At 40.6% G+C, this 14,739-nt stretch overlaps 1 protein-coding gene across 1 annotated transcript in view; it reads left to right on the top strand.

The window, feature by feature from the left end:
- Window positions 1-14,739, top strand: part of mrtfab (myocardin related transcription factor Ab) — a 68,755-nt gene that overhangs the window by 12,673 nt on the left and 41,343 nt on the right. The window lies entirely within an intron of this gene.

Here is a 14,739-nt window from a genome sequence, read left to right as displayed (position 1 = left end):
TGTCCTGTTCTCTGGATCTTGGGTGGCATTTAAGAACCAAGGACTTAAACTTACTAAGTGTAGTGCCTTTTTAGAATGGTTTGCACTAAAGAGAAGACACCCAATACTTTAAGCTTTTTCTTTGTCAAAGTCTCTGCAACTAGTGTACTTGAATTTTATTAATCTGCAACATTATGTTGTATAATTACAATTTTGAACAATAAATGTTCTCAAAACTACATACTACGTTTCTTTCTCTTTAAAAAAAAAAATAAAAAAAATAAATGCATTTAGCAGTTTGGTTTTCCTTAGGGTCTATGTAACCTGGTCTGAAATGGTTCTATTATAATTTATATATCGCGATATATATCGTTATCGCAAGAGGCTGCAATGTATATCGCAATATGGATTTTAGGCCATATCGCCCATCCCTACTCCAAACTGTCGTTATTCAACTATGACAGGGTAAAATCGGTTTTGCATTCTATCATCTCTTTAAGTCTTTGTAATTGAAGCAGAACACCTTTTGTCTGCTATCAAGAAGTAATAGCTGAATATAGGCATATAAAGCTGCACAATTAATCGATTTTGTTAATTAGCCATAACTATTTTGATAAACCAATAATTGTTTAAGTAATTTTTCCATCAGAAATGCCAAACATTTGCTGCTTTCAGCTTCCTAAATGTGTGGATTCGCTGCAATTTTTGTTTTGTTTTATATCATTGTATGCCGTCCTATGTAAAACATTTTGAATTGCCTTGTTGTTGCAAGGTGCAATACAGGGTTAGTACAGATTAACTTGCCCTGCCATGCAAATTCAATATCTTTGGGATTTTGACTGTTGGAGAAGAGGACATTTGGAGATCTCACTTTGATCTCTGGGAAATGATGGTGGGCATTTCTCACAAGTTGCAGTTGCAGTTAGTCCGTGGTTCTTCTTGTTATTATGTTGTTGTTATTGTTGTTTTCCCAAGCACCAGGAACTTCTGGCATGCAGATTTAAATATCTGTCTTCTTGTACTTATAAAACATGTTTCCTGTTGTCGGTTCTGATTACTTCATCACGTCTAAAAAAACAAAATGCACACCACAGCTGGGTTGGTAAAAGATCAAGACGAGCACTTTCAGTTGACTTGGTGCAGCTATGTAGTACCACATAATGAGATTAAATAGGATCTTTCTCACCTGACCAGAGGCCTGTACTACGAGTCAAGATCAACATGCCCTGGATTGATTTCAGTTACCCGGCTTCACCTAACCTAACAACCGCGGTCCGGCATAAGCTGTGTCACGACGGTGGTTAACAACTAGTTCAGTCAACCCAGGGTTTCCCAATCCAGCGTTCACATAAAAGAGGCGCAATCGCAAACCTCTACCGCATATGTTACATAAGAAGAGCAAACTATAATTCTACATAAATATGAAGAACACCGACACGGTTTTACAGGCAAAACGCAATACAGTCGCTGCTTCCTAAAACGGGAAGGAAAGCTGGCAAAATAATAGCCGATGCTATAAATAAGTAAATCACAACGCTTATTAATATCACTTCCCCATCAGTCAGGCACAAGATCTGACCATAATTACACTTGTGCTTTCCATAAACTGTCATTGCTTTAGCCTATTATTTCATCAGTTGCAACCCTAGCAGTGGTAAGCCATCGCGAGAGCAAATAAAAAATCTGAAAACATAATTCAAACCGATTTGCGCATTGGCAACACACGGCTCAAGAAGCCGACAAATTGATCTCTAATCTCCAACATAACCTGCTGTAGTGAAGATAATGAGTAGACGCTCAGTCTAGGGTGTTAGTTCTGAGTTTATCACCAGGTTCACGCAGTCATTGAGAGATGATTCTTATTCTGTTTATTTCTTCCTCTTTCTTTTGTGTGAGTTTGAGTGTGAGTGTGGTTTCTATAAAGAGAGAAACAAAATACAAATGAATAAAGGAAACACGTGTATACACTCATTCCTCCTTAAGCACTAATATACATTACCAAACATAAAATAAACAATTGTCAGAATATGGCTATATATCTCTTAAACTCTAATAATGTAAGCAGAGTAAAACGATTCAAACACTTATTATATGGGATTCTCAGAGATTTTCTCCCATCCGTTAAGTTACCGCTCACGTAGACACTTCCTGTTATCTATGATATGCTTAAAGATCCCATGGCATGAAAATTTCACTTTATGAGGTTTTTTAACATTAATATGCGTTCCCCCAGCCTGTCTATGGTCCCCCAGTGGCTAGAAATGGTGATAGGTGTAAACCGAGCCCTGGGTATCCTGCTCTGCCTTTGAGAAAATGAAAGCTCAGAGAATTTGGCCAACCCATGGGAGAGAGACATCATGGCTTTCAAACGAGAAAAGTGGCAGTTGGTCAAGGCCACACCCCCACCCTCCACCTTGCCACTCCCACTCTCCTCCTCAATACACAGAAATGGCACATACTAAGGAAAGGTCATTGTAGGACTGGCTCTAGTGGCTGTAGTTCTGCACAAAAGCTGAATTTCGGGAAAGAGACTTCAGATACAGTATTAGGGGACCACTAAGGTCTATATAAAAGCATCCAAAGAGCACCATGTCATGGGACCTTTAAAAGCCTCCAACTAAACTAAACTGCGTAATGCGTTTATTGTGAAAACCCCGTTCCGTTCGAGCTAGCAAAGCCCTGATAGAGAACCCTCAATAGCGGTACAGATAACAATATTTAACACTACTTACTTGTTATTTACTCAACCACAAAGTACTGAACAATCCTAACAACAAGTATAAAAAGTATCAACATGTTTAAACACAATAAAAAGAAGTTACATATTTTGACCCCGACGTACTGAGTTTGGTGAGCCGAAGGCGATAAACTAGCTTGTATGAACGTGGCTATAATTAGCACAATGGTTGCGTAGCGTGGCGACCCCTTAAACTCCTGACTCTCATCCACGTCAAATAGCAGAAAATACAGCTGGTTTAACAAAGAAATGCAATGTCACGAGCGATGCAGCAGATATACTTACTCTTCTCACTTACGCACGCTCTGAAGAAAGATGCTGCTCACAACTACACTCCAACTGACTAACTCTATCGTAGTAAACGTGAAACATAAAACCCAATATGGTCAACTGTACTAAATAATTGCAACGCTAACATAACTTTGGGGCCTTTTCTACACCTGCTCTCGAGCAGGTTAGGTCTTCAGCATAAGTTACCACGGCGATTTAACCCGATAACAAGTGATCCACCGTCGTGATACACCAAACCTTGGATTGAACCCGAAGTTACCTCGACGCCAAATCTTGCTTCGTAGTACAGGCCTCAGGTTCTACTAAACTGCTCTAAACGCATCTAGTGGGAACGCACCCTCAGTGTTGAGCCAAAACTAAGGCGTATAAAAGTAGGTGCACTTTGGCATGTACTGCTTAATGTCTTTAATAAAACAAAGCGTCCAAATGTTTCTGTCGCCAAGTTGGACACAGTCATTTAGATAAGCAGAGCTATCAGAGCATTGGTCATACCTCGGATCGTATAACTTTTAACTTTCACACCTTGCATTATCAGAGGAGTCAGCTACAATGGCCATTGTTACCAGCTGGGCGTTGGCCGTTTTGTGGAATCACAGTAGGTTGACCTGTCAGGAGAGGAAGGGTTAGGCAAGGCTGGGCCAGTAAATGATTTACCGTCTTTAGGGGGCATCCAGCAGTTGCAGAGATTAATGCACAATAACACATACAATAAAAACCAATGGTAGAAAAAGAAGTGGAGGCACAGTACAGCTAGCTTTAACCACTGACTGCAATGGAAGTAACAATGAGAAACCTTATTTATGTTACATGAACAATAAATCAAGTATAGTTTACATCATTGAAGAAATGTTTAAGATTGGTCCTGGGACTACTTGTCACAGGACCCTGTTTACCTCCCAGACACACACAAAGGCCCGGACTCTCTCACACAGCCTAAGGCCACCACTCCCGAATTTAAACTACCCCTGCTCTTGTTGGCCATTACTTACACATTTCATTCTGCTAGCCAGAAACAGACATGTTGCTGCAGGCACTCCTGCAGCTAATCTTACATGAAGATGCTTTCAGAGCACTGCAAAAATGTGTTGCTTGTGACTGCATGTGCATTTCTGCATGCATACATCATTGGCAGTGAATGATAGTGGAATGCCCTCATAGTAAATCTTATCCACACTTTATCTCTGACACCAGGTTGTGCAATGTGTTTATTGCACAAATGTTCCTTCCTCAATCCTCATAGTTATCGAAACTTTCATGCCAATAAAGGGTGACGTTTGTTTTCAGGATGTTTCAAATGTCGAGGTCCATATGCACCACTGTGCATGAGTATGTGTGTGAGAGCGCCAGCTTTGATTCAGGACACAAGAGGCTTTACATTTGAACAACCCATCATGCCCACCCATCACAAACCTGCCTCCAAATTGTTCCGCAGCAAACCAAAGCAGCCACTATGATAATGTGACTGAAACCATTCAAAACTTTGAGGTGGAGAAGCCAGTGTGGGCGTGTGGGCCGCAGCAAAAGGAAGAAGGGAGGAGGGGGAGGCCATGTCCGAAATGGCAGTATTGCATAACCTTTCAGAGAGGGAAAATAAAAAGAAAGAATAAAAAAAAAGAAGGGGGCGGGGTGTGTTACTTGTACTTGAGGAGGTGAGGCTTGGCACCAGCTTGCTTTGTTCTTTTATTTTATTTTTTTTAATTTTTACTTTTAAACCGGCTGATAGAGTGCAGAGGAGTGACCCAATGTTTTTAATTGTTAAGCCCATGGGAGCAGGAGTGTTGCCACAGAGAGATAGGAAACCTTTGGGTGGACCTTGTTGTTATCCAAGGAGCAAAAAGGGGCTGACACACACAGACCTACACACGCCTTCTCTGTCTGGGCGTGCACACACTCGGAGACAGACAATCCTGAGAAAGGGAATGTGAGGTGCACTGCTACCTGAGGAGTACCAGCTGCCGGTGAGAGGAAAAACGTGTTTAATGTGGCTTTTTCTCTTGCTGGACTTCTCCTTCGCCTGCTGCCACTGTTGTTTTTTTCCCCCACGTTGTTCCTTGTGCTTGTGTCGGGAGTATGACTCCTTAATTTGGCCATTTCAGCATGGTGCAGAGGGATATGGCTATCACATCAGGTAAAGTTCATTTGTCTTCTGCTGTCATGTCTTTGTGTGTGTTAAAAAAAGTTCTCACGATGAACTGAAAGTTACTTGTCAAGTATATCTTAAGCTGAGCTTTGGTTACTGCAGGTGTGGTGTGAGCGCTTGCATGTATCAGTGCTTGTTAGGTGTATTGACACTGCAGTCTTAAGTGTTTGTGTACTGTTCTGGTTTGTATGCGAATGGCCGCTCTTTATGGACAGCTGCAAAATTGTACGTAGTAATTGCAGACCTTCTTTTCCGTGAACACATACAGCACCAGAGAGAGACTGATCAGCTTTATCCCAGTTTTGTTGGAAACTTGCATAATCAGGTGTAGAGTTTAACAGCAACAGGTGAAAACTTATATTGGAAGAAGAAATAAACTGCAAATGTCAAGATGTTACCAACTCGTTTCATGAAGTTCACTGTAGTGCAGTTCCTTTTACAAGTCTAAATGAATGGCAAATTGGCCATTCTGCATGTAGTGTGTAAATGTAAATGTTTTCTGAGTTTCACCTCAGAGGGCCCTCAAAACAAAAGGGAACAGGCAGGGCAGGGAGGACAGGTTAGTGGGGAACTCTCCTAAGGCTGGGCGGATCAGGGTGTTGAGCTGGTCAAAAGGGGTGGTTGATAAATTGGGCTTATCTCTGAAAGTGACACCTACGTAGGGCTGCCGATTATGGGGGAAAAAATCATAATCGCAATTAGTTTGGTCAATATTGAAATCCACATTGTTTAATTTGATTACTCACTGACTTTTGGTAAGATGTGCATTTATTGAACTTAAAAAACAGTGAAACAAGTTAAATAAATCAACAGTGAAAACACATTGAACTGTAAAATGTTCCTAAATTCTTTTCACGTTTTTAACTTTTTTTTTTTTTTCTCCATTCAGAACACAGGAAAAAATAAATAAATAATAAGCTTTCTTGCAAAACATGATGTGCAAAATAATAGTTTTTCTCAATTTACATTGTTTTCGTGATCAAAATTCGATTAATTGCACAGCCCTACGTCTACGGCTTCTACTACAGAGACTAGAGAGAGGATTGTAAATGATAAATGAAAGGAGACAGGGTTTTGTGCCAGCACTGTCCCCAGGAAGCCTCAACAGTGATTTGTAATCATGTGCCACTGCAGCTTGAAGTTCCAACCAAAGCAAACGTCTGATTTTCCTGATTATTGCACCTATTGTGTGCAACCAATGACAGAGACTGATCAAGAAATTGGCTGCTTGTATTGAAAGCTTGTTGCAGAAACACAGGATAGATAGATAGATAGATAGATAGATAGATAGATAGATAGATAGATACTTTATTCACCCCGAGGGAAATTTTAGTTAATACCAACTAGCGTAGACTATGAATTAGGGATCCACCGATACTGTTTTTTTTCTTTTTTTAAGGCTGATACCAAATATTATTAGTTAATAAAACCGATTTTTGGAACCAATGTGCATTTACAGTGAAAATTAAGATTTTGGAATGTTACAAATTCCAACACAAAACTTTGTTAAAATGCTTTAAGCAATTATTTAATGAATTAGAAACTTTCAACATAATCCCCAGTAACAGATAGTCAGTCAGATAGTGTTGTGGGCGGGACATTAAGTCAGACTCAGTGGGGAGTGAAACCGAAGCAGAGGGACAGGCACAGAGCTGTAGCCGAGCCAAACTACCACAGTTTAATTATTAATTATTTTATTTGCCTGATAACTGAGAAAGTTATTAACTTTATCGGTTATCAGGCAAATAAAACATACAGATAATCTGCAAACTGCCAAAATAACGGCCCGATAACCCTACTAAGAATGTCAAACTCTGACTGGACTACTGTGATTTTTATTGACTGTTTTTAGCCTTGACAGAGTAAAGAAACTATCTTGTAGGCAACGTGGCATCATGACTTTGCATAAACATACACGCCACTTTCCTAAAGCCAGATGGCGTGTTATCTGTACGCATTTTGAGCTATCCACGTCTGTCTACGCTGTATACAGCGGATGTAAACATACACACCACGTGGCGTCGCAACGTTGCGTTTTATTGTGAGAATGTGCCGTACTATCACGAGAACAACGTCACACACACACAAAAAAAAGGTTGGGTTTAGGGAAAGAACATTGGGAAAGGCTTTAGTAACACAAAAAACACGACAAAGACACGACGGTGACCAACGTCACACGCCTAGGAAAACAATAAACGGTTGGGTTTAGGAAAGAAACATTGAGGAAAGCTTAACAAAAATAAAGGTTGAAAAATGCCACATGCGGAACGCGATCCTGGCTCTCCTGGGTGAAAGTTCTGTGTTTTACCAATCCACCACTCCAACCAACCTCCCTTCATACTACTCGCTACGGCGAAAATTCATACGTAATGTAGGTCAATGGCGGCCGAACAGCGTTGATAAACATGCTAAAAAGCGAATGTGTCTTGATAACACGCCAAAACGGCATACGAATTGGCGTGTCATACATTAGCCACTTTATGAGATCAGTCTGTCAGGGGACACGATTCAGAAAATGTCATGATTCGATTCAATATCTATTTTTTTTTTTTATTTAATTTAATTTATTTTTTTAGGCTCAAGATTCGATCAATTTTCGATTCAAAAACTTTTCTTAATTTAAAAAATACGATTCATGGTATGCAAATATAGTTACTTTTCCCATGTGATTGCAGTAGACATACAATTTAAACATTTAAAAAAAAAGTGTGACTGAAGCGTGACTGGATACTTTTTATAAATTGTTGAAGAAAAGAAATGTGACCAGAGACTGTGTGGCTAAATGTTGTGGTGTAGGAGCTGTTAGAGTCAGGCTAGGTTTGGCACTTGGTTGACGACATCATCCACACTTGTAAACAGAGAGAGATAAAGATCACGTCCCTCTTCGTCCCCACCCTTGCATAATGACAGTAGATGGGCCAAAGCTTACACTGCAATGTTGTGCGTTGTGTCACAGTGGTGTGCTCTGCTCGACAGGCTCCAGAAATGATCAGTTAGCCTTCAGAAATAATAAAAACGCACAAGTAATCTGAACCCACAGACAGACGCTTTGCTGTTGGGCAGTATTTGAGATAGCAAGATATAGAGCCTTGCCGAGGCTAGCCTAGTTCAGCAGTGATTCAGGGAGGCTGATGGTACTGTTATGTAACAGATTGGGAGGCAGCCAGCCAGCAACAGAGTCCCAACAACACACTGTCAGGCTGAGAGTAGGAGGAGAGAGAGAGAGAGAGAGAGAGAGAGATGGCAAGAAAAAGAAGGAATAGGCATGGAGAGAAGGGAAGAGAATAAATAAATGTAAAATGAGAGTAGAGAGAACTGAAGAATTAAAAGATAAGTCCATAAAAAAGTACTGTAGAACTGGATGTGGTGAAGGAAGGAAAGAAGGAAGGAAGGAAGGAAGGAAGGAAGGTCTGTCTTTCAATCAATGTCTTATCCAAACACAGCAGCTGCAGCAAACACAATCCAGCTGCATGTCTCCTCGTCACTCTGCCTCTCACTCTGTTGTGGCTCTAGATAATCTCCTTATTCCCAAGACAATGTTAATTCGACTTTGAGTACATACATTTACTTAAAAGAATTTGAACGTGTATTTGATGATAAATCGATGTGTGGGCGCATATTCAACTGCAGCACTAATCTCAGCTTTCCAGAAACATTACGAAACGGGCTGAATCTAAACAGCAGAAGAGAAAATGTCATCGTTTTTGGTGAATGTAAACAGCTTTCAGTCTAATACTGTAAACATACAGGCGATGTATTTATGCAGCGGAGGCTTTTTTTGTTTTGCGAGAGACCTATATCTTAAATAAAACACACACACACACACACACACACACACACACACACAGACGATGCATGACTGACCAGTACACACGCAGACACACAAAAACTAACGCACTATACAACTCATGTCACTGCTGAGACCTGGACATGCACTTACAGGCTTTGGTAGCCTTCCATTTTCACAGTGTGTCCTGACAGCACAGTATTTCAGCAAGCGCTAACCCACTTGCATCTCTGATTTGTGATCCAGTAAATTCCTTTTTAGATAATGAGAAGCGAGAGAGCCCAGCCAAACAGTCTCACTCAGATATGTAGCCTTAAGCTAAAGAAAAGCGCTTTATCAGCTCCGTAGGTCTACTCGTAGCAACAGGAGCACGGGGCCTGCACCACCCACAGGTACAAGCCTACTCATGTAGCTCAGTGATCTTTAAAGACGCACAAGCGCACACACACATATCTTATAACATGCATGCACGCTACAGTCTTAAAACATGGAGCAGCTGAGCATTCAAGCACACATTTCCCCACACTTATATTCACAGATATCACACTACACACGTTTAAGTCTGTAAACATCTGTATATTTCATTTTTATAAAGGTTGTGGCATGTGATTTGATATGCACTTTTTTTTTTCTTTAAGATGGGTATTTTAGGCCTTTATTTTAATAGGACAGCTGAAGACATGAAGGGGGGGGGGGGATGACGTGCAGCAAAGGGATGCAGGTCTGCGTCGAACCTGCAGCCGCTGCGTCAATGAATGAACCTTCTATATATATATATATATATATATATATATATATATATATATACGCGCGCTCTACCAGGTGAGCTACCCAGGTGCCCATATGCACATTTCTAATCCGTGTTGTGGGTAGCAAGACTGTAGTGCCACAGCTTGTTTTTAAAAAGGGGGGGGGTTAGGGAAGGTACTGGACTTTGTTTTTAATCATTTTGTAGCATACATTCTCTACTCTTCTGCTTTTTAAAGCAACAGTATCCACTACAAAGCCTCTTCTTTTAAAATATGTGAATGAGGGTTTCTGAGGTGTATTCATGCACACACACGGTTAAAAGTTCCTGCTGTCACAGGTACAGACCTGGCGCTGCTCAAACCCCACAACCACACTAACCGAAGGCATGTATGCTCTAGCTGGTTTACTTGGTGCCTTGTCTCCAACTCAACATGCTCTGGTGTTTCTGAATAATACAACAGCCATTAGCCTGTGACTCACCTGATTACGCCAAATAAGGCGCACTTCACATTAGCTGATGAATGTAGCAGGGGTCACTGTGAGCTGGTTGTGCCGTTAGAGTGACTCAGATGCCAAGCGATGTGCAGGAGGGAATTTGGGATTGATAGCATGAGGTGGAAGCAATGCGGTGCTATAGTTATCAAGAAGTACTTTATTTGGGCTACAAGTGAAACTTATTCATTCATATGTAAAGATTTGTTAGGATAAAACTGAGTTTAAAAAAAATAAAAAATAAAATAAAAAACGAAGCCTCCTGGGGCGGCCTCTAGCTCACCCAGTAAGAGTCCTTTGCAGCGGTGCGTGTTTGAGTCCGACCTGCTGCCCTTTGCTGCATGTCATCCCCCATCTCTCCCTGTCTATCCACTGTCAATATATAATAAAGGGAAAAGCCCCCAAAAAATAATCTTAACAAAAAAAGCTTCCTATTTTAACAGATTTAACAGAGCAGTTGGATGTCCTAGTAAGCGTAGGAATCAATCTGTCTTTGTCGCCCACAAACAGGAAACGTTGATAACAGTAGATAGCATCAACAGTGTCACCAGATTCTAGAGATTCCAAGGGAAACTCTGAGGGCTCGGCTCATCAGTTTGTCGAGAACAGGGTTCATACGTTTTGAAAAAACCTGCAAATTCCAGGCCTGGAAAGGTTTTGGAAACCTAAAAAGACCCAGAAAGTTTTGGAAAAGTCATGGAATTTTTTTTAACACAGCATAATAATATGTCATTAATAAATGGATTTTCACATCGTCTTAACCTCAACGTTCTATTCGGGGAGCGATATTATGAATCCCCCTATGAACCAAATAAATTGTCATTCATTTTATAGTTAAACCTCTGAGGGTAGACTTTAACACAGATTTGTATTCGTTTAGTATAATGTCGACTGACATTTTCAGGAACACAGTCATGGAAATTTGCCAAAAAGTCATGGAAAAGTATTGATTAATATGCGTATGAACCCTGACTCTCCCTCGCCAGAACATGGCCACCACTGTGTGCCCGCTGTCCGACCAGACTGAAGAACACAGTTGTTTTGTGCTCATGGTCATCAGGGACTAGTCATAGCCACTCGATCGCTCTTCATTCTAATGCTTACGTTTTCAATAGGTCTGTGTCTTTTGTTTTTGTGCTTCAGTAATGTGGTAGCTCGGTAAAAACAAGCCAACTTTCATGTTCTGTGTCTTTGATGTAGTTACTGTGAGCGAAGTCTGTCAGTTAGATAGGATAGGTTTATTAGTCAGATGTATCAGAAAGTGATAGACAAACCATGAGTTGTCTTGGAGGCAGAAACAAAGGTGTGGGCAGTACCTTGAAAAGATCAACTTTGTCTAGATTTCTGTAAATATAGAGAGAAGCAATCAATATGAAAGGAGGGTGGAAAGTATGTGTTTTTAAAAACTTTTTTTCTTTCTATGACATTCTGTTTCAAGTACACGTCGTTTAGTGTCAGCATCTCACTTTAACTCTCTGATAAAATAGAAACGTGTGTCCCCATTAAGGGTCAGTGTCTATTAAAAACTCTGTCATTTTGGTCGTTGAAAGCAAATTAACAGCCCGGCTTTTATTAGATGTTATACACAGAAACAGAAAGAGGAGAGGAGCGGAAGGCAGGAAGAAGAGGCCTATAAAACCACAAAGAGCAACCTGAAGGAAGACCCCAGCGAGAACACACACACATACAGTTCAGTATCAGAGAGATTCTCTCATATTCACGGCAAAAAAAAACATCACTGCCTGCCTGCTGTACACATGCTCTCACCCTCACTTCAACTTTGTAGTTGTTGTCTTTATTTCTCTTTTCTCTCCTTTTTAATTGGCTTCGGCCCGGCTTTCTTTGCAGCCAGTCTGCCCAGGAGTCTGTTGTTGTAGGACTGAAATGGAAACCAGTCGTAAAGGGGAAAAGAAAGCCCTGTTTCCTCTCTGAGTGGGGCAGAAGTTTAGGGGCTTTGTTACAATACAAATGATTTTCAGATGTTCAAGTTACTCAACAGTCTGTTACAAAGCCGTCATCACTGGACAGGGAACAGCCCTCTCTGGCTCTGACTCTCTGTTTTTCTTCTCTCAGCCTCTATTCCTCTCTGAAAATCTCCTTTTGCTGAACACGACCTCACCTCACCTCCGCCTCCTCCTCCTCCTCCTCCGTCCCTCCTTCAGTCCTTTCTGGTTTACAGGGAAGGTTTATGTTACCAGATGCCAACAGCTGCCAGCTGGCCTATGCCTCTCTTTTTCACTCAACAACAACGCTTTTCTCTCCTTCAACAGTATACAATTAGAGCATAGTTGGACTACTTTTTATTGACAAGGTGCAACGCGGTGACGGGTGCTGCTGCAGACTGGTCAATGGCTACTCAACAAAGAACCTTTAACTATGTAGAAAGGTCTCTGTTACTTTGCCTCAGTACCTTCGTTCTTTACTCACAACCGTTACCAGTGTTCATATGACTTTAAGTGTTCTGGGTGTGCACATGTGCTGTAAGCTCAGTTGTTATTGGTGTGCTTGTTTTTAGCTTCCTAAAACCGTACTATCCCTGTGAAGTTTTCTTTAAAATAGCTTTAAAGTAGTTCTGTCAACGATTCAAATATTTAATCGCGATTAATCGCATTAATGTCCTAGTTGATCGCGCATTTTTATCAATTCTAAATGTCCCTTGATTTCTTTTTGTCCCATTATTATTTTTTTTCCCATTTTTTAATGCTCTTATCACCATGGAAAAGTGGATTGGCTTGCTTTGTGCTTTTGTCGCCTGGCTTTGACGAGGGGGGCGGAGAATTGGCATCAGCTATGTGCTTGGCCATCAAGTGGTATTTCAGACTGTACGTGCTGCGATGATAGCTCAGTTCACAACGACAAAACGCACGGATCACTTTGGTCTTGTCAATGGAACCATTTGGCAACTTTTTAAAAGTAAACTTTCCATTCAGAATCTTATTGGCATCCATTTCGGCGTCTCGCGCTCGTCATCCAATCAAAACGTAGCGTTAGCCTACTACTCTTTGGCCGGCTCGCAAGCCCAAACGAGTGTGTGCGGCGTGCCTGTTGTTTAGTTTCCGGTCTAGCTAGATCCGGTGTGGTGTTGTAGATCTCTAACGTTACTAGTTGTTGCAACAGCATGTGAAAAAAACTACAAAGTAGGCCAAAAAGAATGTTACTCTCGTGATAAAAAAATTTACCGGGTTAAAATGGGTTTGCATTAACGCCGTTATTAACACATTTAACTCACAGCACTACTTTAAAGTAAAATTAAAAAATCTATCTGCTTGGTCCAACACTACATGGAAGTTAGATGATAGATAAATGGAGTAAAAAAATCAAACCCAAGATACCACACTATGGCCAAGACATCAGTATGAAATGGAAAAATGTGATATGTCTGTACTTAGTATCTTTGGGAAACATCTTGACTAGACTATACAAAAAGTTACATTTTTGTAATAATAGACAATAACTAACAGCAGTGTTTCCTTTAGGATTTTATTAAGCAGTGGGCGCAGGTCTGTCCGAACAACAACCCCCTGCCAAATGTTTTATGTATGAAACAGAACTGACACTTCGCTGCAACACAATCAAATATATTTATTCACCTCTATTAACACACAATGAGGCATATTTTCAGGTGTGATTGAACTGTATTTTTTGAGGAACTATAGGGCACTTAACATCTACAACAGGTCTACACTTAGAATGGACCCACCGCGGTGAGGTTTTTGGTGGAGCTGTACGTTTAATAGTCGACTCGGAAGAAAGCGAACGTTTTGACAATAAACTACATCAACACAACAGTATGTGGCCCAATAACCTCTGAATAGTTCTACTTGTTGTTAAATTGCAATGTGAGCGGCAGCCAACCCCCCTTGTCGGCAGGATCATTTAAAAGGCAACTGCGACTACATTTTTTGTACAGCCCTATTTCTGATACCGTGGTGGCAGAAATTTTGCCATGGTTAAAATCAACATAGAGGAAACACTGACTAACCGTTTTATTACAATTTAAGTTTTATTTTCAGGGCTTGGATTATCACTTCTATTGGTTATGACATTGTACTCACCAAAGCAATTGCTGCGATCTATAAACGGAGTACTAAAAATAGGTCCACCGTGAGCAGTCAGACGATCATATAGGAGCATACTCGCAGTTTTTCTGTACAATGTGGGATTATCAGCACGGCATTACAGGTAAGATTATTTTGAGTTTTACCTCCCAACTAAAGTGGTAGCTAATCTGGCAAAACATCAATCTTATTTACAACCTGTCCCATTGTGCTTATTGGTAATGGTAAATGGACTGCATTTATAAAGCGCTTCTCTACCTTACTGATGACCGCTTTACAATTTGCCTCTCATTCACCCATTCACACACAAACACCGATGGTGACCGATTGGATAAAATATAGTTTTCCTTAAATTAGTCTAAATCTCTAGACCCTGGACCTCTACTAATGAAGTGCGTTTGAATATTCCTCCCAGTTTGTTTTTGTTTTTGTCATTTTTCATGCATATTATGCGACTATTAATTCTAGAAGATATTGCAGTAGTTAATAAATCTGCACATAGCAA

The sequence above is a fragment of the Perca fluviatilis genome, chromosome 21 (assembly GCF_010015445.1).
Source record: "Perca fluviatilis chromosome 21, GENO_Pfluv_1.0, whole genome shotgun sequence".
Lineage (NCBI taxonomy): Eukaryota > Metazoa > Chordata > Actinopteri > Perciformes > Percidae > Perca > Perca fluviatilis.
The sequence above is the reverse complement of the archived record's forward strand: the minus strand, read 5'-3'. Positions and strand labels throughout refer to the sequence as shown.